This window comes from Doryrhamphus excisus, linkage group LG22, assembly GCF_037039965.1.
Source record: "Doryrhamphus excisus strain RoL-2023G ecotype Guam linkage group LG22, RoL_Dexc_Guam_v1.1, whole genome shotgun sequence".
In the NCBI taxonomy this organism is placed as follows: domain Eukaryota; kingdom Metazoa; phylum Chordata; class Actinopteri; order Syngnathiformes; family Syngnathidae; genus Doryrhamphus; species Doryrhamphus excisus.
Window position 1 is genome coordinate 2,749,846 of NC_136378.1, and position 25,424 is coordinate 2,775,269.

General features: G+C 41.9%; 1 long non-coding RNA gene across 1 annotated transcript; it reads left to right on the top strand.

The window, feature by feature from the left end:
* The first annotated feature begins 1,032 nt into the window (after positions 1-1,032).
* On the top strand, positions 1,033-21,277 carry LOC144894630 (uncharacterized). Its single transcript, XR_013625277.1, has 4 exons — positions 1,033-1,167; positions 4,708-4,876; positions 15,822-15,914; positions 21,068-21,277. It is a non-coding gene; the product is annotated as an uncharacterized LOC144894630 (long non-coding RNA).
* Positions 21,278-25,424: the final 4,147 nt, after the last annotated feature.

Here is a 25,424-nt window from a genome sequence, read left to right on the forward strand (position 1 = left end):
TATATTGGTATTATACTGCTGTAAATATGTTTCATTCCACCATTTTAGACATGAAATATTTGTACATTTCATCAATTCTTGGTCATGCTAAAGTTGTATGGTTTTGAAGCAGCCATTTTGTCTCCTGTCATATACTAGGTAAGGAAGCTAGCTTCTCATCAGTCCTGTTTAATTTGCTTTGTCTTTTTTCAAACCGTATTTTGTGTGTTTGTCTGTTGGCAGTTGAGATATATTGGTATTATACTGCTGTAAATATGTTTCATTCCACCATTTTAAGACATGAAATGTTTGTACATTTCACCAATTCTTGGTCATGCTAAAGTTGTATGGTTTTGAAGCAGCCATTTTGTCTCTTGTCATATACTAGGTAAGGAAGCTAGCTTCTCATCAGTCCTATTTAATTTACTTTTTCTAAACTGTATTTTGTGTATTTTTGTGTCTGTTGGCAGTTGAGATCTGTTGGCAGTTGAGATATGTTGGTATTATACTGCTGTAAATGTGTTTCATTCCACTATTTTAGACATGAAATGTTTGTACATTTCACTAATTCTTGGTTATGCTAGCTAGCTTCACTGGTACTCTTCAGTTCTCCAACTTGTATTTTTTTCTTACTGTTTTGTAGTTTTACACAACGTTCAAGGAACTGTCTGAAGTCTACTGACTTATGTGTCTTAGGACTTGGCTGCTAAGGTACAGTGCTTTTTAATTTTTTATTATTTGTATCAGTTTTTGTCATTAAGTGAAGAAACGTCCATTTTAAGTCAACTGTTCGAGCAGTCCAGCTTGTAGGCCGCCTCTTGCCCAAAGACAGCTGGGATAGGCTCCAGCATATCCGCAAACCTCATGAGGATCAAGCGGCGTAGCAAAGCATGGCTTCATTCTTTCACAGATTTTCTAAAATATATAATAATTAATAAAACATACCCTTTTTGTGAAGGAATACGACCTGTTAATAGTAAAAGACTATGCTTATTAAAGCAATTGAAGTAATACAAGGGTAAAGGTGACTATAGGACTACATTATGTCTCACTGCTGACCTGGGAACGCCTTGGTGTCCTCCTGGTGGAACTGGAGGAGGTGGCCGGGGACCGGGAATTCTGGGCTTCCTTACTGAGACTGCTGCCCCCGCGACCCGGACCCGGACAAGCGGAGGAAAATGGATGGAGGTGACTATAGGGATGCTAGTTCATGTCTAGAGGGCTCTAATAATGAGAATACTAAATTCACTACTAAAGACCTATTTATACTTTTATACTTTTTTGCACGAGAGGCAAAAAGAGGCGATGACGCAACTGCACACACATGGATGTTACTTGTAGAACAGTTTTAAGCCATAAAAACGGCCACAAGGTGGCAGAAGCGCCTTTGATAATAATGACTTACTTGATGTAAAACAACCCTTTTTGTGTGATTGAATGAGTTAAAAGTTGAAGGAGTTAAAAGACGGTTATTTAGACGGTCATAAACAGTTTTTTTAATACTCTAACTACAAAAAAAGTAAATTTATCTGCAAATGGTATTTATTCACAGGAGTGCTATTATATATCATTCTGTCATGGTTCCTGAGTGAAAGAGCATTCACGCTTTCTCGGGTATTTAGTTTTTTGTCATCGTTTAGCATCAACGCGCATCTCCATTTACCACCAACCAAACATATTTCCCATGTGTCGCTCATTTGATGGAAGGCTACGTGTTTGCATTACCTCTCCAGCGGCTATCATAAGACGAGTCCTAATGGAATCATGAGTATGCATTTTGATGACGGCCCTCCAGTAACCTCATCCAAAGATGGCCCTGCGTGCCCGTTCATAGCAACACCTGATCGCACTTCAACCGTTAGGGGATGTAGCGTAAGACGTGGATTAAAGTACGCTGAAGTGTTGATACCAGAAGCCCCTCCGTGCTTTCAGAGTGACCATTAGAGGTGGCGTGTCAGCTTATGGAACTTGTTAACGCGTAATGGAGGAGTATAAGGTGCTCAGGAGTCCGCAACGCTCAGTGCAGCCCAGTTCACCTCTTGGATTAAGAGAGGGAAATTATGTTGAATTCAAATTAATGTAAACACACGTGGAGCTACATGTCAGGTAGAAGTACTAAGTACAATAACGTCAGGGCAGCCATAGATCACTCGAATTAATACACCACAAGGGCGGAGAATACAATGCATGGTGATAGTTTGTCACAGAAATATATGAAATATTGCACATAAAACATATGCGAATGTAGCAAGGGAACACTCTAGTATTATTTATCTCACAACTTCAATTTCTGTGAGCAGTTTTTTTAGTTATTAGACTTTTAAAAATGCGCAATTGCGACTATGCGTCTACAGAGAACATACAAAATCCTTGTTTCTAAAATCACAAATACTTAATATACTAAAATACAATATAATATACTTAAATACTAGAATAAAATAAAATAAGCAGGAAGTTAACAAATGTAACACTTGGTACTATGGTACCCATTATGTCATTGTATGGTCATATCACCTCCTACTTCAGTACGTGACTAAAATTAAAATTAAATTAAAAAAACTTAACTAACAATTACTGATTGTAAAAGTACCAAATGGAGGGGTAGGATTTAATAAGCTTTGCTTCTTCCTACTCCTTTTGGACATGTGGAACTGTGAACTGATTATGTGATGCATTCAATTGTAATCTGATGCATGTTTAAAATAAAATTAAACCATTACCATGACCAAAATAATACCGTGTTCAGATCGTTATATAAAGTGAAACACAATGCTGAACGTGTGCGCTTCTACTGACCCATAACGCACTGCGTATTTTCACTGTATGTTTTCAGACACAGCAGGAATGTTGAACTTTGCATAACTTTTGTCATATGTAATATTTACTTTCTGCTATCAGAAGGTATTGCTTCATATTTTGCCCCAGTCAGACTGCTGTTTATTATGCATTTGAGAATATCTTTTTTATACCAGAGAATACTTTTTGGACAAAGGCTTGTGATATAAGAGCAGGTGTTGCCTGCGTCAGCAACATGAATGTTGGCCAAACGTTTTCACAGTAGACCCTGCCAGCACGTAACAAGTGCCAGCTTCTTCCAAACTTTCATCAGAAAACGTGGACTTCTTGTTCACATGTGTTTTCTTTCGTGACCAGGAGTCATGGATGAGTTTGTATGTTTGCAGGAAGAATGCCAGTCATCACAAATTAAGCAAAAATGTGGATGCGCACACGCAACGCAGACCAAATGAGCCATTAAATTACTAACAGGGCAGAAACGGCATGTGGATACATTTTCCTGCACGTCACATGTGTTGTCGGGTAAACGATGCCGATATAGTGCAACTATGAAGAAACACAGGATTACATTGGGGGTGTCTAAAGTGCAGCCTGTGGGCCATTTTCGGCCTGCAGCTAATTTTTTTTCATTGGCCCCTGGCATATTTCGACAACAGACTCTACCTTTATATATGTTCATTCATTCATTTTCTACCGCTCATCCTCACGAGGGTTGCATGGGGTGCTGGAGCCTATCCCAGCTGTCTTGAGGCGGGGTACACCCAGGACTGGTGGCCAGCCAATCACAGGGCACATATAGACAAACAACCATTCACACTCACATTCATACCTATGGACAATTTGGAGTCGCCAATTAACCTAGCATGTTTTTGGAATGTGTGAGGAAACCGGAGTACCCGGAGAAAACCCACAGGAGAACATGCAAACTCCACACAGAGATGGCCGAGGGTGGGATTGAACTCGGGTCTCCTAGCTGCGCTTACCACTCGACCGATACATTGTATATGTGATAAATCTAATTGGATAATCTATAATGGAGATGCGATATTGACTAGGACAACTCGATGTGCTTAGTTATCCGCAGCTTCATACTTTGTCATCCATACATATATGCTGAAAAAGAACATCTCTGTCATGTTGCCTTCAAATACAGTAGGACGACAGACTGCAGGCAGGCCACAGCTGCCATTTCCATGACACAAACAAACAGATGGACAGGGAAATACGTCTCCTTTGCAGTTCAAGCATGTTGCTTTTTTTGGGTTGCCCCCTCCTTGTTGTTGGCAGCTTTTTGGCGGCTCTGCTTCGAATGGAAATGTAATTAATTTTTGCTAAAAAGAAGTGTGACCCAAATGCCGGAGGAGATTTTACCCAATATGGTAATAAAGCTCATTGTTATGCAGGGTTTGGAATATTTCGGTCTGAAAAATTAGAATTTCGGACAATTTATTTGGGATTTTTAGGAATTTTCATAAGGTAAAAATGAGTTATGTATATGTAACTACACCCCCTACTAGCAAGTTACACCTGGAGCAGATACCTTTTGTAACCATCAACATAATTCTGCTCGGATGTTTGACCAGTTTCTGCCAGAACTGGCAGAATCTGCTCGGATGTTTGACCAGTTTCTGCCAGAACTGGCAGAATCTGCTCGGATGTTTGACCAGTTTCTGCCAGAACTGGCAGAATCTGCTCGGATGTTTGACCAGTTTCTGCCAGAACTGGCAGAATCTGCTCGGATGTTTGACCAGTTTCTGCCAGAACTGGCAGAATCTGCTCGGATGTTTGACCAGTTTCTGCCAGAACTGGCAGAATCTGCTTGGATGTTTGACCAACATCCGAGCAGAATTCTGTTGAATTTATGTTTTGCAACAAAGCGTCAGCATCATGTGTTCGAACTCGAAAGGTGACTGTGTGTTTAATTCCTTGCAGGATCAGACTGAGGTTGAACTGGATTAGCATCATCCATCACTGGAAGGAATGTGGCGCCTGCTCTCTGCTAATAGTCCAACCACGGTGAGGGGTGGAGGGGTGATGGGGTTGCTATGACGATCCTCTCCAGAGGGCGAAACAACCGTCTCGCTTGTGTGTCTTCTTCTCGGTGAGTAGCTGGGATTATCTTCCCACCTTTGGGAATGCACGCAGCTCTACCCCAAGAACACCCCCCCAACCCAGAGTAACTCCATTCTAATTGGCGCTTTCTTGCTGCACCTTGGCCTGATTGTGTGCGATGTGTAATGCATGAAGGTGATACCTGCCTCGGATTCCAATGAGCAATGGCTCCGCCAGCCAATTAATTGTTTCGGTCCTCTTTGTTCCTCCCGCAGCAGCGTGTTTAGCCACCGATGTCCTCGTCACGCGCAGCCAAAGAACTGCGCCAAATGGCTGTTTGCATGTCGGTGTCGGTTTATTACGTTGGCAAAACATACGCCGCAGCGGCGTCCAAATGCTCCAAACACACAAATGATCCCAAAACATGCAAACACCATAAAACTCATCCATTGGGAACAAGCTGTAAATACCAAAAACACAGGACTACAAACAAACAAAGGATAGCTTCTCAGGGGGGGCTGCATCTCAACTTTGTGATATCAATAAAAATGTGTATTATTTAGTATGAATGTTGCTCTTTTTGATATTGGTTTTTAAAAATATTTCCAAATATTTCAACTTTCCCTAAAATAATGTTGGTAGATGGTCCTTTTGTATTAATTTGTTCACGTATGCTATCTTAAAAAATTACAACTTTATTTAGTTGTTTGCTTCTCATAACATTACAATATAAAAAAAATATTATTTCTTTAATATTAATTTTTATTTAATATTTAATTTCAACTTCCTGCTACAAAAATGACATTCTTCCTTCTAGTAGTACAAGTTTTTTTCTCAATAGACTTTTTCCCCCTCTGATTATGTTGGTCTTTCCTATTTCAGATTTTTAATTTTTTTTCCAACATCTTCAGCTTTATTCTCGTAAATTTTCTTCTCGTATTTTTGACTTTATTCTAATAATATTTTCACTTTATTCCCGTAACAGGACTTTTTCCACAACATAGTTTTCCAAAAATGACAACTTTATCCTTGTGAGGATAAGTGGTAGAAAATGAATGAATTAATAAATGAGTTCTCCTCCTATTTTGTGTGGAAGTGGTAACTTTTTGGCTTCTTTTTGTGGAGTTTGCATGTTCTCCCCGTGCATGCGTGTTTTCTTTTTTTCCCGGGTACTCTGGTTTCCTCCCACATTCCAAAAACATGCTAGGTTAATTAGCGACTCCAAATTGTCCATAGGTATGAATGTGAGTGTGAATGGTTGTTTGTTTATATGTGCCCTGTGATTGGTTGGCCACCAGTCCAGGGTGTACCTCGCCTCTCGCCCCAAGACAGCTGGGATAGGCTCCAGCACCCCTTGAATGAATGAATGAATGAATGAAATATTCCAACTTTATGCCGCTACATTGAGGTTATTTTTCTTCATAATGTATACATGTCTCTCTGCTTCTTGTCATAGCAAGCTTCAGAAATCGAGCTGTGATGAGTACCGTGCCGCCGGTCTTATAATGGAGAGTGAGAATAAAGGAGTTTAAGATAAGAAAAAGGGGAATTGGATGTGGTGAATTTGGCAGAGCGGGGCTGCTATTTCCTTCTGAAAGGAAGTGATGAAGATGTTACATATTCATGGAAAAGATGCAAACAGTGTAAGAAATGCGCAATGCATTGCATGGCTGGGGCCGTGCTGTGCCTTAAGAGTAAAGGCAGCATAAAGAGGAGGATTTGCATAAATCACCAGCATAAAAGATTCATCTGATAGAGGCAGGCTGATCGACGGGGAAGGATCAGCGTGGCTGGAAGCAAAAGGCTGACAAAAGGGAGCTCATTTCGCATACCGGCTAGTTGTTTTTGGTGCTGATCCGTACTTTGGACACGAGTAGTGTTTCGGGTTTGGATCAGGAGAGAGCTTTCGGCTCTTGAGCCACCTGTGATGACACCGAGACTCTAAGTGATGGTGCCAGGGTGACGCTAAAGCGCTTGTCACTTTGCAGGGTGACCTTCGCACAGCAGATGGTGCTTATGAGGTTGTGCACTCTGCAGCACAAAGTCATCATATTTTGGGAAATCTGGCAGAGTGGCGGCAGAGGAGAGCTCTTCTTGTGTGTGTGTGTGTTGTTAAGTGATGCTGCTTTGGGGTCTTTTTACTCAGTGCCATTCTAACTCATCACTTATATGCAAGGGAGGAAAATACCTCTCTCTTTTCGGGATCAATCATTAGGAGCTTTGATATATTTAATATGTCAATTTACGATACAAATATAAATATTGTATTTTCAAGTACTCCAACCAGCAAAGGTCAGATGTCACACTCAAAGAGATTTTGTTTGGGGTGAGAGGCAGGGTTCACCCCGAATTGGTGGCCAGCCAATCACAGGGCACATATAGACAAACAACCATTCACACTCACATTCATACTTATTGACAATTTGGAGTCGCCAATTAACTTAGCATGTTTTTGGAATGTGGGAGGAAACCGAAGTATCTGGAAAAAACCCACGCATGCACAGGGAGAACATGCAAACTCCACACAGAGATGGCCGAGGATGGGGAAAGATAAAAAAAAAAGAAGCCAAAAAGTTACCACTTCCACACAAAAAAGGAGAACTCATTCATTCATTTTCTACCGCTTATCTTCATGAGGGTCGCTGGAGCCTATCCCAGCTGTCTTCGGGCGAGAGGCGGGGTACACCCCGAACTGGTCGCCAGCCAATCACAGGGCACATATAGACAAACAACCATTCACACTCACATTCATACCTATGGACAATTTGGAGTCGCCAATTAACCTAGCATGTTTTTAGAATGTGGGCGGAAACCGGAGTACCCGGAGAAAACCCAAACTCTGGAACGGGGTTGCTTTGAGGAAGCCAAAAATGCCGCTTCAAATGCGCAACGAGTTTGGTCGTTTGAAACTTCCCCAGTTCTGTGCCACCACAGGAAACTGGTGCATGACAAGTTTTGCACTCTGCTGCTGGATAAAATGCTTGTGTGGCGTATCGAATGGACTTCTTCTATTGGAATGATTGCTGTTTGGTGGTTGACTAATTATTATTATTATTAGTCAAATATATTGAAATACAAGTCATATGTTTAGTATCCTGGTCACCAGTCAGCCTACAACCACAATCCACCCAATACTGGTGTTGATAAACCATAAGACATCACTCACACAGCTCATATATAAATCAGTAGGCGGTACAAGGGAAGCGTCGCTGTAATTTACAGAGCTTTTCCGAAGGTCACAGTTGGCAAAGCTTTCATTAGATATGATTTCAAATGCTCAGTGCCAAAGCCAATATACTCTAAACTTGAAAGAGACTTTTATTTTTGTGCTTTAAATCCTTTATTAACTTTTCAGGGAGGCGTGAAATATTTATATTACTTTGAACTTTGTCTTGCGTCGTGTAATATTGGATCAGGAAGCGATTCACAGATGTATCGTATAAATCTATGACATGATGAACTTTTACATTGTAATAAGTGATGAGAAAATGAAAGTCTTCAGGGTCGATTCTGAGAGGCGACCAATATGAAAGTTGGACTTGGAGATGATGTCGGCAGACGACGTACAATATTTATATTAGCGGGTTATATTAGTGGTTAATGGGAAGACCTGGGTTCGATTCTCTGCTCTGCCATCTCTGTGTGAATGAGTGTGAATGGTTGTTTGTCTATATGCGCCCTGTGATTGGCTGGCCACCAGTCCGCCTCTCGCATGAAGACTGCTGGGATAGGCTCCAGCACCCCCGCGACCCTTGTGAGGATAAGCGGTAGAAAATGAATGAATGAATGAGTTCTCCTCCTATTTTGTGTGGAAGTGGTAACTTTTTGGCTGCTTATTTTGTCTTTCCCCACCCTCGGCCATCTCTGTGTGGAGTTTGCATGTTTTCCCCGTGCATGCGTGGGTTTTTTTCCAGGTACTACAGTTTCCTCCCACATTCCAAAAACATGCTAGGTTAATTAGCGACTCCAAATTGTCCATAGGTATGAATGTGAGTGTGAATGGTTGTTTGTCTATATGTGCCCTGTGATTGGCTGGCCACCAGTCCAGGGTGTACCTCGCCTCTCGTCCGAAGACAGCTGGGATAGGCTCCAGCACCCTCTGCGACCCTCGTGAGGATAAGTGGTAGAAAATGACTGAATGAATGAATATTAGTGGTTAGCGGGAAGACCTGGGTTCGATTCTCCGCTCGGGCATCTCTGTGTGAATTAGTGTGAATGGTTGTTTGCCTATATGTGCCCTGTGATTGGCTGGTACAACTCCTCTCAGCCGAAGTCAGCTGGGATAGGCTCCAGCATATTAATATTATTATTATTATTATTATTATTATTATTATTATTTTACAGCTTTTTTCTTTTTCCAAATGACTACACTCTAGCAGTTCTTCTTGTGATGACATATTTATGGCCAGATCAAGGCTAAATCAAATATACAAACTGCATAAGATCCAATGTGCGCGTACATACATTATACATGTATAAACGGCCGAAGGAGCTACTGTAATTAGAGCCCTCTGTATGGTTTCACTGGCCCGTAGGACTGAAAATATTGTATATGGTATGAGGAAAAACTACAGCTGAGTCACATCTATGACGGCATCTTTTGTACCTGGGGCACTTTCTCCGTTCTAAGATGTACAAAATGGTCATCCGTTAGAGTTGGGTTGGGGTGACGGGTAGAGTCTGCTATATGAGTGGGAGATAAGATCAAATATAACTGAAAAGATGCTATTTTAATTTCCCATGCGAGGAAAACCGGGAGGAGCTCTTAATCGTTGCTTGATCTTAGCACCTCGGCAAAGTGTAAGAACCCTCGTACAAACGGAACGGATGAACGCTTGCTGGTAATCCAGCCTTAGAAGCACAGGGGGGGGGAAACTCAAGTCAGGAAGGGTCCGGAGCGTTTGGTGGTCAAGTGGAAAACGACAGGCATCCAGACCCAAAGGAGGACAACAGTACAGCTTCGTGGTGTCACGTTCGTCCCCCCCCTGAACCCACTTCGCGGCAGCGGTGGGCCACATTAGCATGTCCACGTCAAGATGAGCACTATGTCCGTCTGATCTAAGACCCGCTCTCATCCGCCAGCTGCTTCAAACAAGACGAAGCTGTGACTCTGCATTGCAAATATCCCAAGGATCCCAAATGCATCTTAGTCGGCTTTGAAGTCATATTTTGTGGCTTGGTAGTTGAAGAGCGGAGCAAGTGCACACCGGAGAGCGATGCAGTAGTAGCCTCTCCAATATCGACTTGACTTGTGAGGAAATGTTACACAAGAAGAAAAAAAGAAAAAGAATATACGGAAAAGTCTGCGGAGGAACCAAAATGTCAAGCACACTCGACAAAAACAACAAAATACAATAAGACTCAAACGAGCCGGCAAAGCTGGATGTCTCACGGTGGTGAAGGATGCGTCACTCAGTCAACACTCGGAATAAATGAGTAGGTCTGCTCGCTCCACCGGCGAGCGTTGAGAAAATAGCCATGTCATCATCCTCATCATCGTTACTCTCAGCCAATTCCACTCAACTTTCACTCTTCCCTGCGTATCGCCCTCACTTGCTCACCGCCGCTGTCACTGCCGACAGACGCCCTGCAGCTAGCATGTCATTTAGCGTCACACTTCTTTTATTTTGGTTTGACACTGATTGGGATCAAGACTGTTTTGACTCACCGTGCAGCGGATCGGTTTAAAGCTACGGTGTAATTGAGACTGGTTTTCATTTGCAGCTCCCAAATGAGAAACTATTTGTGAAATGAGTTGGGCTATCTTAGCCATTTTGTACTTTAAACAAACTGAGTCCAAATTGACTTAAGCTAGAATCTCATTTGGGATTTTTTTTCCACTCACTTTAAGCAGTTTGGGTGGGATTTTCTGAATTAGCACTTAGTTTTTTTTTTTTTTTTTTCACCATGCTTGGCTTGGTGAGTGGTTAGCTCGCAGATGTCACAGCTTGGGGACCCGAGTTCAAACCCGAGTGTGGAGTTTGCATGTTCTCCCCGTGCATGTGTGGGTTTTCTTCGGGTACTCCGGTTTCCTCCCACATTCAAAAAACATGCTAGGTTAATTAGCGACTCCAAATTGTCCATAGGTATGAATGTGAGTGTGAATGGTTGTTTGTCTATATGTGCCCTGTGATTGGCTGGCCACCAGTCCAGGGTGTACCCCGCCTCTCGCCTGAAGACAGCTGGGATAGGCTCCAGCACCCCCGCAACGCTTGTGAGGTAGAAAATGAATGAATGAATGTATGAATGTGCTTGGCTTAGACATTGTGGTTCTCAACTAGGCTAGGTTCACACATGTGGCGTCAGTTATTTACTTAGCCTTGTGACTGCCACGCACATTTGAGCGAATATTGTTTGACTGATCACACCCTGAGCCTCAAAAATTCACCATACTCTATTTCTGCCTTTTCCCGTTCTTTAGTAATCAGCAGTCAAACATACGAGGTAGGTTATCAGTTCTCAACAAAAAAAATTGAGAAAATCTAAGAAAAAAAGTGAATAAAATGTTGCTTATAATCCTTTAAATTGCCACAAATGAGGAGCGCTTCTGCATGTACGTTACTTCACGGACGCTTTGCGTTCCCATTGGTGAATTTCAGAACAAAACAATTTGAATTGGGCCTCATACCCTGCAGTGTGAGCGTAGCCGTAGTGTTCTATTGTTTGTGTCGCCTTGATGAGTAAGAATTGGATTACTTCCCTTGCGTGACTGCTTTGTCCCCACCTTCGTGGGTCTTCCAGGCTAGCAAGTGTGAAATGCTATTTGGATTTATGTCAAATATTGACACATGGCAAGAAACAGCCTGCCCACCTTCTTTTCCTATAGTTTAATCATTTACCAGGAGAAAAATCCAATCGGCGTGAACTTTCCCATGCCGGAGCAGCCCACCGGTAGTCGGATTTAAAATTGAATTCCGGCACGAGGGATAAAACCCAAGGTGTTTCTATGCAGCTGTCATTGTCGAGCATTGTTGCCTAAGCCACCCGGGTATTGCATAATTCATAGGTAGTGTACACGCTCCCATCACTGTAATAAGCCAATGTGACATGAAGGCTCACCCCCATCAGCGAAGAACAGGACCAAATGTAAAAAAAATAAAAAATCAGCTCACTGTTAAACAGCAGATGCTCATGGCCAGGATAGTTTACTAGTTCATTCTTACATCGGTAACAGGCACTGCCTAAGACAGCCACTTATGTGACCTTTGGCCTTGGGAAAAGGTAATGGTAATGGTTTAATTTCATTTGAACATGCATCAGATTACAATTGAATGCATCACATAATCAGTTCACAGTTCCACATGTCCGAAAGGAGTAGGAAGAAGCAAAGCTTATTAAATCCTACCCCTCCATCTGGTACTTTTACAATCAGTAACTGTTACATTTGTTCACTTCCTGCTTTCCTAATAGGATTAAGTTTTTTTTTTTTATTATTTTTTTATGATAATTGTTTTTTTTGTTTTTTTTTGTCACATAATCAGTTCCCAGTTCCACATGTCCAAAAGGAGTAGGAAGAAGCAAAGCTTATTAAATCCTACCCCTCCATCTGGTACTTTTACAATCAGTAACTGTTACATTTGTTCACTTCCTGCTTTCTGCTTGCTTGCTTGCTTGCTTGCTTGCTTCCTTGCTTCCTTGCTTCCTTGCTTCCTTGCTTCCTTCCTTGCTTCCTTGCTTCCTTGCTTCCTTGCATTCGTCCTTTCTTCCTTTCCTTCTTTCTTCCTTTTTTCCTTTCTTCCTTTCCTCCTTTCTTCCTTTCCTCCTTCCTTGTTGTAAATAAGGAATAAGTTGTAAATAAATAGCATTAAATAACATATTTTTTTCCCTTTTGTAAAGGGCTTTATGGTATCACTATATTTTCCTTTCTAATTTCTGAGGTACCTGAAATATGTAAAAAAAAATACAAATAAAAAATGAAAGCAGAATACTTAATCACTGCAGCTACGGGCGTGAAAATGGCTGAAATTACCTCGGTGACGATCATTAAACCGTAATTACAGCCAAACTAAATGCAAAGTTTCACTAAAAACACATTACACCCACTGATGGGACTTAATGCTAGGTGTGCTTCACCTGAACGCAACAGCAGGATGGCGAAGCCAGGAGGAAAACAGCACTTTTTTTTTCTGAAGTACTCTAAAGTCAGAGTGATCCATCCTCTCGGGACAAAGATAGGCAGCAGTAAAGACACATTAATAGCGTGGCTGAAGGGATTTTATTTTCAGATGCCTGACACTCAGTGTCTGTCACCCATATAAATTACACTCACCCTCATTAAATCAAATTATGAAACCTAAATGAATTGTAATCCTGTATGAAAGCCATGTGATTATTTACCACTTAATTCCCCTCCCACATGTCCACTCCACTCTTCTCCTCTATTACTCACCATTGTTTACCTGTCCTTGTTCAGGTCACATCTATGCCTCCTCACTCTCACTCTCTCAAGTCAACTCCATTCCCCGCTAATCAGCGCCAAGCGCATCCGTCCAACCCTTCGCCAGCTAGCAGCCCAGTGGCAGCAGATCCGCAGCCTACTCGTTCGGCCGCCCAGTCCAGCATCGCACCTCCGTGTAGACTCGGCAACAACATAGCAAGGTTATTGTCACCCACGTCTGTACCCCCGTGCAAGGAAGCCTTGTCGAGATGTGACAATGCAGTCCTTTTTCTTAACACGGCCGATTCATTTTTTACATAACGCTTCGCCTTAAAAAGCTGGAGGCACGTTCAAAGCGTGGGGGGGGGGGGGGGAGCTTATGAAAGTATTGCTCATGAAGGCTTGTGTTTTGTTTATCTTGTCCAAGCATTGTTACCGTTGAACAGCTTTTGTTGCTTCTCATTAGATCATACCTAATTTGTAAAAATGGATTAGTAAATACTTGCATCCAGACGGGAGTCAGTGAACACAATGTGATACACAAGGCCACTTAGTGTTTGGGTCTGGATGCTGCAGTTTACGTCAGCACCGCCACAATTTTGGTACAGAATGTCAGTACACACGCTTTGTTTTAGTTAGCACAGAGCAACTTCTCATGGGGGCTGCATGGTGGTCGAGTGGTTAGCGAGGAGACCTGGGTTCAATTCCACCCGTGCATGCGTGGGTTTTCTCCGGGTACTCCGGTTTCCTCCCACATTCCAAAAACATGCTAGCTTAATTGGCGACTCCAAGTTGTCCATAGGTATGAATGTGAGTGTGAATGGTTGTTTGTGTATATGTGCCCTGTGATTGGCTGGCCACCAGTCCAGGGTGTACCCCGCCTCTCGCCCAAAGACAGCTGGGATAGGCTCCAGCCCCCCCGCGACACTCGTGAGGATAAGCAGTAGAAAATGAATGAATGAATGAATGAGTTCTCCTCCTTTTTTGTGTGGAAGTGGTAACTTTTTGGCTTCTTATTTTGTCTTTCCCCACCCTCGGCCATCTCTGTGTGGAGTTTGCATGTTCTCCCCGTGCATGCGTGGGTTTTCTCCGGGTACTCCGGTTTCCTCCCACATTCCAAAAACATGCTAGGTTTATTGGCTAATTGTCCATAGGTATGAATGTGAGTGTGAATGGTTGTTTGTCTATATGTGCCCTGTGATTGGCTGGCCACCAGTCCAGGTTGTACCCCGCCTCTCACCCGAAGACGCCCCCGCGACCCTCGTGAGGATAAGCGGTAGAAAATGAATGAATGAATGAATGAACTTCTTATGTGTGATTCCCATGAGGCGTTACGTGTTTGGTGCACCTTCACATACGTCCTGTGCTTCTGCACATGCACACGTGTGAGTTGTGTTTAGTTCTAACAAGCCCATCCCCCCACCCACCCCCTCGCAGGAAGACAAGAAATCATTTACTGAGGCTGGTGTAAACATGTACATACAACATGTCCAATTAGCCAGCCAGGGCATTCATCACTTCCAACCTCTTCTAACATAATTGTTCTTCAGAAATATGTATTCATATACGCTCCATCACACGTTGGGCTATTAACGACCCGAGTGTCACGAGTGCAAGGCGGCTTCTAGAAGCATCAAGTGCTGCTTTAAAAGGGTGTCTCAACTTTTCCCAGCGAGGGACACATATGGAAATAGGAAAGGATAAAAGTTAAGATGTTGTACTGTATATAATTTCATGCATCTCAGCTTTTAAAACTTTATTGTTTTTTTTGTTGGTTTCTCAAAATATTATGACTCTAAAAATAACATCTTTAAATAACTATTAATAACATTAATAATTAAAGCTACTGCATTTTCCTCACAAGTTTCGCGGGAGTGCTGGAGCCTATCCCAGCTGTCTTTGGGCGAGAGGCGGGGTACACCCTGGACTGGTGGCCAGCCAATCACAGGGCACATATCGACAAACAACCATTCACACTCACATTCATACCTATGGACAATTTGGAGTCGCTAATTAACCTAGCATGTTTTTGGAATGTGGGGGGAAACCGGAGTACCCGGAGAAAACCCACGCATGCACGTGGAGAACATGCAAACTCCACACGGAGATGGCCGAGGGTGGGGAAAGACAAAATAAGAAGCCAAAAAGTTACCACTTCCACACAACATAGGAGGAGAACTCATTAATTTTCTACCACTTATCATCACAAGGGTTGCGGGGGTTGTTGGAGCCTATCCCAGCTGTCTTCGGGCGAGAGGCGGGGTACGCCCTGGACTGATGGCCAGCCAACCACAAGACACATATAGCCTAATTTTGACTTTATTCATGTAAAATTACTGCTGTTTTGCTGTCTTGTTTCATTCGACGGTCGTATCGAAGTAGCAGGATTTCATGTCTAAGCATTGTTTCATCCTCTGTGTAAAAGGCACAGGTGACTTGTACTGTTATGGTCTAACTGACCATAGATAGACCTCCATATTACCTCCTGATATAGGTCTATTGATATCCAGTATCAGGTCACTGTTGGTCCCGTAGCTGCTGAAAAGATATTGATTGGTCAGGAGGTATGGTTTTAATAATGCTGTCAACTGCTAACCCACTTTAACTTCCTCCACAGCAGGTGAGGTCTGCAGCCGATGTTACCATGGCGACCACGTGCCACTGAAATCAGCTGCGCCGTGCCATGCCAAGTGCCATGCCGAACTCAAAGGTACTGCACAGCATCAATTTTAACGACAAATACGCCGCATGGTGACGCTGTTATTCACGCTCAAAGTTCGACCCCTTAAGTCAAAATGAAATTTCCTAAAGGAACATCGGAGCTGCACATGCAGGCCATCGTTCCAGAATGAATTTCCCGCCCCCATGTGAGCAAGAGTGCCACCTATGTAGTCCGCGTTGTCCATAAGCTAGCATGTTCTTCCTGTTTTTGCATCATTTCCATCATGGCGCCCCGTCCTGCACGCTCCCACAGTTCAAAAACAGGTTTGTTAATTGAGGTCCCTAATTTTGCCCTTAGGCGGGTCAGCTCCCTCAACAGGATAATCAGTTTAGACGGATGACTAGATGGATAAATGAACTCCATAAATAGGCTCATATCTGCCAAGATTCAGTCCAGCAGGTCTCATTAAGATTTCCAGCAGGAAATCATCGCTATGGTAACTTCATCTTCCAAGCAGGGTGGGATTGACATAAGTGTTGATGATGAAACATAACTGTAAAAGGATCTGTGAGGAAGAATGGACCTTTTATTTGTTTAAACATCATCATCGTTTTGGTAATGGTTTAATTTCATTTGAACATGCATCAGATTACAATTGAATGCATCACATAATCAGTTCACAGTTCCACATGTCCAAAAGGAGTAGGAAGAAGCAAAGCTTATTAAATCCTACCCCTCCATCGGGTACTTTTATAATCATGAACTGTTTAACATTTGTTCACTTCCTGCTTTCCTAATATAGTTTAAGTTTTTTTATTTTTTTGTATTTTTTTTATTATTATTATTTTTTTGTCACATAATCAGTTCACAGTTCCACATGTCCAAAAGGAGTAGGAAGAAGCAGAGCTTATTAAATCCTACCGCTCCATCTGGTACTTTTACAATCAGTAACTGTTGCATTTGTTCACTTCCTGCTTTCATAATATAGTTTAAAAAAATAAAAAAAAATTTTTTTAATTTTTTTATTTTAACATTTTTTAATTTTTTTAATTATTTTTGTACTTGTGCAAATGTACTTCTTCCCTGAGATCATATTTCTCCTCTCTTGTAGAGAAGTATTGGATGACATTTTTAGCTAATTGGTTATTTTTAGCCGTATGCATTATTTTAGCTGTTTGAAGATGAACTATATCAGCAAGTTGAAGTATTTGTGATTTTAGAAATAAGGAGTTAGTATGTTCTCAGTAGGCGGCATTATGAATTATCCTTACTGACCTTTTTTTGCAGTACATTTAGTGAGTGAAGATTGCTTTTATAGTTATTAGCCCATATTTCCACACAAGAAGTAAGATATGGTAGAACCAGAGAGCAATAAAGAGTGTGGAGTGATTTCCGATTGAGAACTAATTTTGCTTTGTTCAATATTGAAATATTTCTGGCCACCTTATGTTGTATATTTATAATATGAGGTTTCCAGATCATATTTTCATGTATTGTATTGTTTTGCTAGCCGGATGAGGTTTATTTTGGAGGCACTCCACGCTGCACATTCTTCATTTTGATGATGATGGTGATTTATTTATTTTTTTTGCACTGAGCGACCTCTGTGTGCTATCTGTATGGACGCATAATGTCTTCCATACTTTTCCACTATTGAAATGTGACATTTGTTAATGAGTTATTGTTACTTATTAGGATTGTTCCCATAACCCCTGCTGTTTTCCGCTCAAGATAATTTTCCGCTTCCAGTGATTGCAAAGGGCAAGGTGATTCATCTTCTAATCCATGTTCAGATAAATGCGTAATTTGTGTCAGACTTTGAATGATACCCATGGCTGTTTAGTCCGTATACTGCAAAAATAATACTTCTGTCATACTTCTACTTATGGTTATATCCAATGTCGGCCTTTCCGCTGAAAAATGATGACTGAGAAAATAGTTTGTTTGAAAAATGTTGGCATCAGGATATGAAATATGGTCCTTTAGGATCAGTTTATGGTTATGCGAGTCTTGAGAGGATACTTTAGCACTATAGAAATGATTAACAGCATTTTCCACTGATCTCCACATGAGAGCGCATGTGTTGCCGAATACAAAGTCCATCTATTAGATGGAGGAGATGGTTTAGAAGGGTTCAAAACCTGGGAATACCAGGCTCGTCTTCCTACAGGTGTTTCCAAACTGTGAGAGTTCTATGAGGACCCCACTCTTACGGTAGAGTACTTCCTGTTGTCCTCGGGGTGACTGAACTCCGCCCTGTTGGCCAAGTTTTCAGGGTCAAGAAGCAAAGGAAGGAGGTGGTCTCACAAGCACGGCCGTCTGGAGGCTCATCCCATCATACGGTCGGTCGTTGCACCACGTCTCCAGTTACTGGTACTGGTGTGCAGCATTCGTCTTGTCACTCAAACGATGACACACTTTCTGATTAGATTAGTGCCTTGGAAGGGCGTCAAGCCTCATTAGGTCCCCGAGACTGAAGTCAGAGCTCATCTACTTCCTGTCCCAACATCTGAATCGTCCTCCATTATTTATCACGCAGTCTTCAAAGCCAATTGAGGCTTTGTACAGTGCAGTAATTCCTCCTTTATCCTGGTTCCAGTTTCATACGTTCGCTTCGCTTCTGTGTGAACGTCATATTTTCATACAGAAAGCATAGAAAACATTATTAGCGTCCTCTAGACATGAAATAACACCCCTGGAGTCACCTTTACGCTCGTATTACCCGATATAGTAGACATAAGAAGGAAGACAGGATGGACAGGAAGTGATTAAGGACCTCACAGCTATGAATGAATGAATGAGTTCTCCTCCTATTTTGTGTGGAAGTGGTAACCTTTTGGCATGTTCTCCCCATGTTTTCCAAAAACATGCTAGGTTAATTAGCGACTCCAAATTGTCCATCGGTATGAATGTGAGTGTGAATGGTTGTTTGTCTATATGTGCCCTGTGATTGGCTGGCCACCAGTCCAGGGTTTACCCCGCCTCTCGCCCGAAGACAGCTGGGATAGGCTCCAGCACTCCCCGCAACGCAAGAATAAGTGGTAGAAAATGAATGAATGAATGAGTTCTCCTCCTATTTTGTGTGGAAGTGGTAACTTTTTGGCTTCTTGTTTTGTATTTCCCCACCCTCGGCCATCTCTGTGTGGAGTTTGCATGTTCTCCCCGTGCATGCGTGGGTTTTCTCCGGGTACTCCGGTTTCCTTCCACATTCCAAAAAAAAAGACAGCCGGGATAGGCTCCAGCACCCCCGCGACCCTCGTGAGGATAAGTGGTAAAAAATGAATGAATGAATTATAGAAAATAAGCAAATCACAGAAGCTTCTATCTACCTGTCCAATAGTGTTCATTTATTCATGTGCTGAAAATCAATGATTGACTGTCTCATGAAATGAAAATAGGAATAGGATAAGGCAACTTTTTGCATAATCAATCCTAAAAACTTTCCCACCTTTCGACTCCTCGAGTAAAGGGAGTTGCCAAAGCACACAGGAGTCTTCATTACTCATCACTGCTTTTGCCTTTTAGTTACGCTAACAGAAGAGCAATATTTCATCAGTGTCTGACAAGCAATTAAGTAATTATGCAAATGTTCCATCTAAATATGAGCTCGGGGTATGGTTTTATTACTTTTTTCTGCCTGTGTGAATCCCGGAAGATGTCGCCAAGTTAAATGCCAAAGAAGGAAATATGAAGATGATAATGCTAATGCGTCATAGCATTCATTCATTCATTCATTTTCTACCGCTTTTCCTCACGAGGGTCGCGGGGGGTGCTGGAGCCTATCCCAGCTGTCTTTGGGCAAGAGGCGGGGTACACCCTGGACTGGTGGCCAGCCAATCACAGGGCACATACAGACAAACAACCATTCACACTCACATTCATGCCTATGGTCAATTTGGAGTCGCTAATTAACCTAGCATGCACGGGGAGAACATGCAAACTCCACACAGAGATGGCCGAGGGTGGGGAAAGACAAAATAAGAGCCAAAAAGTTACCACTTCCACACAAAATAGGAGAACTCATTCATTCATTCATTCATTTTCTACCGCTTATCCTCATGAGGGTCACGGGGGTGCTGGAGCCTATCCCAGCTGTCTTTGGGCGAGACTGGTTGTCAGCCAATCACAGGACACATATAGACAAACAACCATTCACACTCACATTCATACCTATGGACAATTTGGAGTCGCTAATTAACCTAGCATGTTTTTGGAATGTGGGAGGAAACCGGAGTACCCGGAGAAAACCCACGCATCCACGGGGAGAACATGCAAACTCCACACAGAGATGGCCGAGGGTGGGGAAAGACAAAATAAGAAGACAAAAAGTTACCACTTCCACACAAAATAGGAGGAGAAGTCATTCATTCATTTTCTACCGCTTATCCTGACGAGGGTCACAGGGGTTGCTGGAGCCTATCCCAGCTGTCTTGGGGCGAGAGGCGGGGTACACCCTGAACTGGTGGCCAGCCAATCACAGGGCACATATAGACAAGTCGAGGGTGGGATTGAACTCGGGTCTCCTAGCTGTGAGGTCTGCGCGCTAACCACTTGACCACCGTGCCGCCCATATTCCTCTATATTTAGAAGGGCAGGTTTCCTATGCTGTAACTACTAACTACTCCATTTATAAGGAAAGAATCCTACTTCATGGAAATTCATTGATCAACCGTGATAAACGAGGGATGACAGTATATCAGATGGAGCCTCCAAATGTTCTGGTCAAAATTTGCTAATCATCATGGCTGACAAGTGAGTTGAGAGCGAGCCATACGTATGAGCGCATTCCACGTTTTGTTCTTGGAGTATAAATGCGATTTTTTTGGAACGCTCGCGTTTGTGTGAGTGCTCTTCGCTCAGCAGCCACACAGTCGCAGTCAAGTGGCTCAAGAAGATTTTAGCTTTTGTTTCAATGTTCTTGTGCTATTTTGGCGGGCGGGCCAGCCTTGCGCTTGGGTGATGCTAAATTGTCTGCGGTGCAGCGCGGTGACAGGTGACCTTTTCAACAAGAGCCACCTGGTGAAGTGTTGTGCCGCCGCAGACAGACTCTCCACTCTGCAAGCAGCAGGGCTTCATTCGCATGCAACGCCGCCAAAGACACGCACGGAAGTCGAAAACGTGTCCACTTTAGGCCACCGACGTAGTCGCCCTGATTTGCTGTGACAACTTCAATTGGTACAGTGGCTGTTTGTGCTCTGCAGGGCACGCTCTCATACCACAATGGCTCTTCTTCCTGGAACGAACGTGCGTGTCTCCACGGCCTATCCCGTTAGACGCAATTGAAAAAGCAATTACCTGCAGATGCTCACGTCACATGACTATATGAGAGGACAACAACATCCGCTGGCTTCCCAGAGGCGTGAGTTTGTGCTCCGTTCATCTTCAATCATTTTTAACAACAATCACTCCGCTTGTTAATTGTCCGTCATCCCAACGGCTCCCTCACGCTTCTTTGTGAGGTCCAGATAAAGATTTCCTCTCGGCGTCCCGCTTTGGCTCCGTCAACATGGTCTGTTACGCTCATTAGCCTTTAAAAGGTGAAAGGTCACCTCAGCTTTGCTTCTTTTTTTTTTTTTTTTTTTGCGTAAATGACAATTTCTTAAAAGGCCCTATTATGTAAAGCGGACCTTTTTAATGAGGTTATAACTCGAGGTGCTCCGATCACGGTTTTTCTAATACCGGTCAGTTTTTCTATTTGTTTATGGTGAGTGACATTGGCCAGGGCTTCTGTAAGGGGGGGGGGGAAGTTAGGACCTGGGGTAGACTGGAAAAATATAATTTAACAAGAAAACTAAAATAAAAAAAAAGTATATAAAAATAAAAATAAAAATAAAAATAAAAATAAAAATAAAAATAAAAATAAAAATAAAAATAAAAATAATATATGCTGATAGGCTGGAGCCTACACCAGCAGATTTTGGGTAAAAAAGCAGTGTACACCCTGGACTGGTTGCTAGGCAATCTTAGTCATTCAGTTATTTTAATTTTGTTTTTTATTTTATTTTTTTATTTTTTACTAATAAGTAGTCACGAAACAGTATGATTTATGAATATAGTTTTGATAAGCCATGATTGAGTGAAGCCAGGACAGATAACATGTTTTGCCTTGGTTTGCGTTCATTTTCCAGTTAAAGCCTCTTGTCGGGTTATTAATACACTGTGAATTAAAATTAAAATTAAAATTAATTAAAAAAACAGTAAATATATAAATAATACAACTCCAGTTTCCTCCCACATTCCAAAAACATGCTAGGTTAATTAGCGACTCCAAATTGTCCATAGGTATGAATGTGAGTGTGAATGGTTGTTTGTCTATATGTGCCCTGTGATTGGCTGGCCACCAGTCCAGGGTGTACCCCGCCTCTCACCCAAAGACGCCCCCGCGACCCTTGTGAGGATAAGCGGTAGAAAATAAATGAATGAATATTTTTAAACAGGGCATGTGGCCCTCGGTGGAACGTTTGGACAGGCCTGACATTATAAATTCCACACAGCAGACATTTTGAGTTTAATGCCACGTGTCTGCACAGTGTGAAAGAAAGGGGTAGAGGTACACTACCCAAGACGTTTGAGAAGAAGAGCAGGACACCACACTGCACATCTCTATACAGGCTAGTACTAGTACAAGCTACAGGTGGTTTTTGTTTGTCTGTACAGGCAAGGCAATCAGATGGTGACGAGGATGTTTTGTCATTAAAAATACATTAAGAACACAGTTGGACTCACATGGTGTATTAATAACACCGCAAGAGGCTCTAACTGTAAAAAATGAATGCCAAATGATGGCATACATTTTTGACGTTAACTGAAAAACGCACTAACTGGGGCGCATCTCCCTCGATACTTCACCGTTCCAATTTAGCGGGTTTAGAAATATGGCTAAACGAACAAAAATACGTTATATTCAAAGATGCTGTGAATGATATGTAGTATTCTACATTGGTCACTAGGTATCAGTAATGGTACTAGTAATACTGCTAATGCTCATGCTCATGCTCATGCTCATGCTCATGCTCATGCTCATGCTCATGGTCATGGTCATGGTCATGGTCATGGTCATGCTAATGCTAATGCTAATGCTAATGCTAATGCTAATGCTAATGCTTATATTAATACTAATACTACTTAAAGTAGACGCACAAATGTCAACCTTCATCGTCAGATCAACCAGCTCTTATTGCAGGTTTGAATCCAGGCAGAATAATCCCTAATAAAAATAAAAATATTCTATTATATTGGGTGTAAAGGTGACCATAGGGGTGTTAGTTCATGTCTAGAGGGCTCTAATAATGTAAAAAATGCATTTGGAACATTGTACAGGTTTCCTATGCTCTAACTACAAACACGTTCCATAAATATAAATATGGAATCCTACTTTAGAGCCAATGAACCGCGATAAACGATGGATTACCGTATCATATTTTCTTTCTTTTTTTTTGCGATAAATGATAACAAGATGACAAGTGTAAACAAAAGCGACATGTCTCGTCATGCCAAATTGAAAGTGAGCGACACGAGAGCTAATTAAAAACAAAACACTGCGCTCCGTTCTGGAATGTTGATTGGAAAGATAATTGACTCGGTATAAGCAAGCGCCCATCGAGGGAGCCGCACGTCCTGGTAGTCATCAGGAAGTAAATGACATGTCAGTTATTCATGTAAATATTTTCACTCCGGATAAAGTAGCATCCAGTCTGTGGGGAGAACATGCGAACAACGGAACCAAATTGATATGTCAATGAGTGGAACTCTACAGTTATTTTTTGTGAGCAGTCTGTTCTTCATTCTCGAATCGTCTCCAGTTGGGGATAAAAATGGCGGGCTCACGTGAAGACACGATGCGTTCGCCTCCGTTCCGACGCCCACATGTGTGAGCATCAGCGTATTTCAGTGGAGATGTTAAAAAAAAAAAAGACTTTTTAACGTGACGCCTCTCAAACTGGGTGATTATCTTTGGTGTGGTGCCAGTAGCAGTAGGAGACATTCTTAAGAGGATATAAATAGTACACACAGTTTTATATCTGGGCGGTCAGCATTTCCTCTCCACACACTTTTCCCAAGGAAGCTTTTCTCCATCAAAGATGAAGCTGAGCACTTAAAACGACGACAAATTCACGATCAAATAAGTCCAATAATATTCTCACATGTTTATTTTTTTAAACTGTCACTAGGTTAAGACGCATTTCAGGCGTGAATCGTATGGCTATGATCTCATTTGCTGTGTTTATTTACTCATGAGTCACATGACTTAGCCCCCCCCCTCCCCCCTGGCACAGCCTGATTATTGAATCACAGCCATCGGAATTTGATGGCGACACACCTCTCGCTGTTATATTTTGGGAGGTGTTGATACAGGAACTATTAGCCCCAAACTAGCAGAACCTTGGTTAGTGTCGTTCATTTGCTCCAGAAGGTCCAACTCTAACCGAAACGTTGTTGTTGTTAACCAAGTCAGTTTTTCCCCATAAGAAATAATGTCATTCCGACTTTTTATTTCGGGATTATGGAAGAATTCAAAGCTGGTATTTTCATTCATGTAGCCATTTTTCTGTGACGCTTGTCTTCAATATGCTGGTAGGCTGGAGCCTACACCAGTAGATTTTGGGTAAAAAGGCGGTGTACACCCTGGACTGGTTGCTAGGCAGTCTTAGTTATTTACATTTTTTGAATTTATTTTTTTAATTTTTTACTCATAGGTAGTCACGAAACAGTATGATTTATGAATATAGTTTTGATAAGCCATGATTGAGTTATTAATACACTGTGTAATAAAAATAAAAATAAAAATAAAAATAAAAATAAAAATAAAAATAAAAATAAAAATAAAAATAAAAATAATAATAATAATAATAATAATAATAATAATAATAATAAAAAAATTAATAATAATAATAATAATAATTATAATAATAATAATTTTAATTTTAAATAAAATAAAAAAAAAATTTGCGTTCCTTTTGTCAATGACTAATCTAACCTGTGTGTCACTGATATCTTCATCACAACGAAGCCTTCAAGAGGATGGACGCCCGCATGCTTGACCACCCAACCTCATGATGTGCACCGTCGCAGGGACCCTGCCTGCTCCCTTGACCCGAGTGGAGACCATACCATTGATTCTCCCATGTGACCTGTGGCCCCGCCCCCTTCATCACGGTCTGAGAGCGGTACAATACAGCGGCAAGAGGTAACGCAACATTTGCTATAGACAACATACAACATGACCCTGATCTGATCTCACACAAGTCTTGTTTTGTGTTGGGAGAATTGGGATGTACTGTTTGTCACGTGCTTGTCGTGTTTACACCCACAATATGGACGTATTCACTTGACGTGCACGCTTGTTCAATAGTGTTTGCACATTCATGCCTCAGCTCGGCCTTTGCGTGGGGAATCTCTGTGACATGGACACTTCATTAGGTACAACAATGAGTTGTAACATAAACAGCGCCTTGACAAAGATAGAAAACTTTTTTTTTAGATAAATATGATCAAAATATTAGGAACACCTGTCAGTATGATGCAGCCTATTCCACACCACGACAAACCAGCAAACCA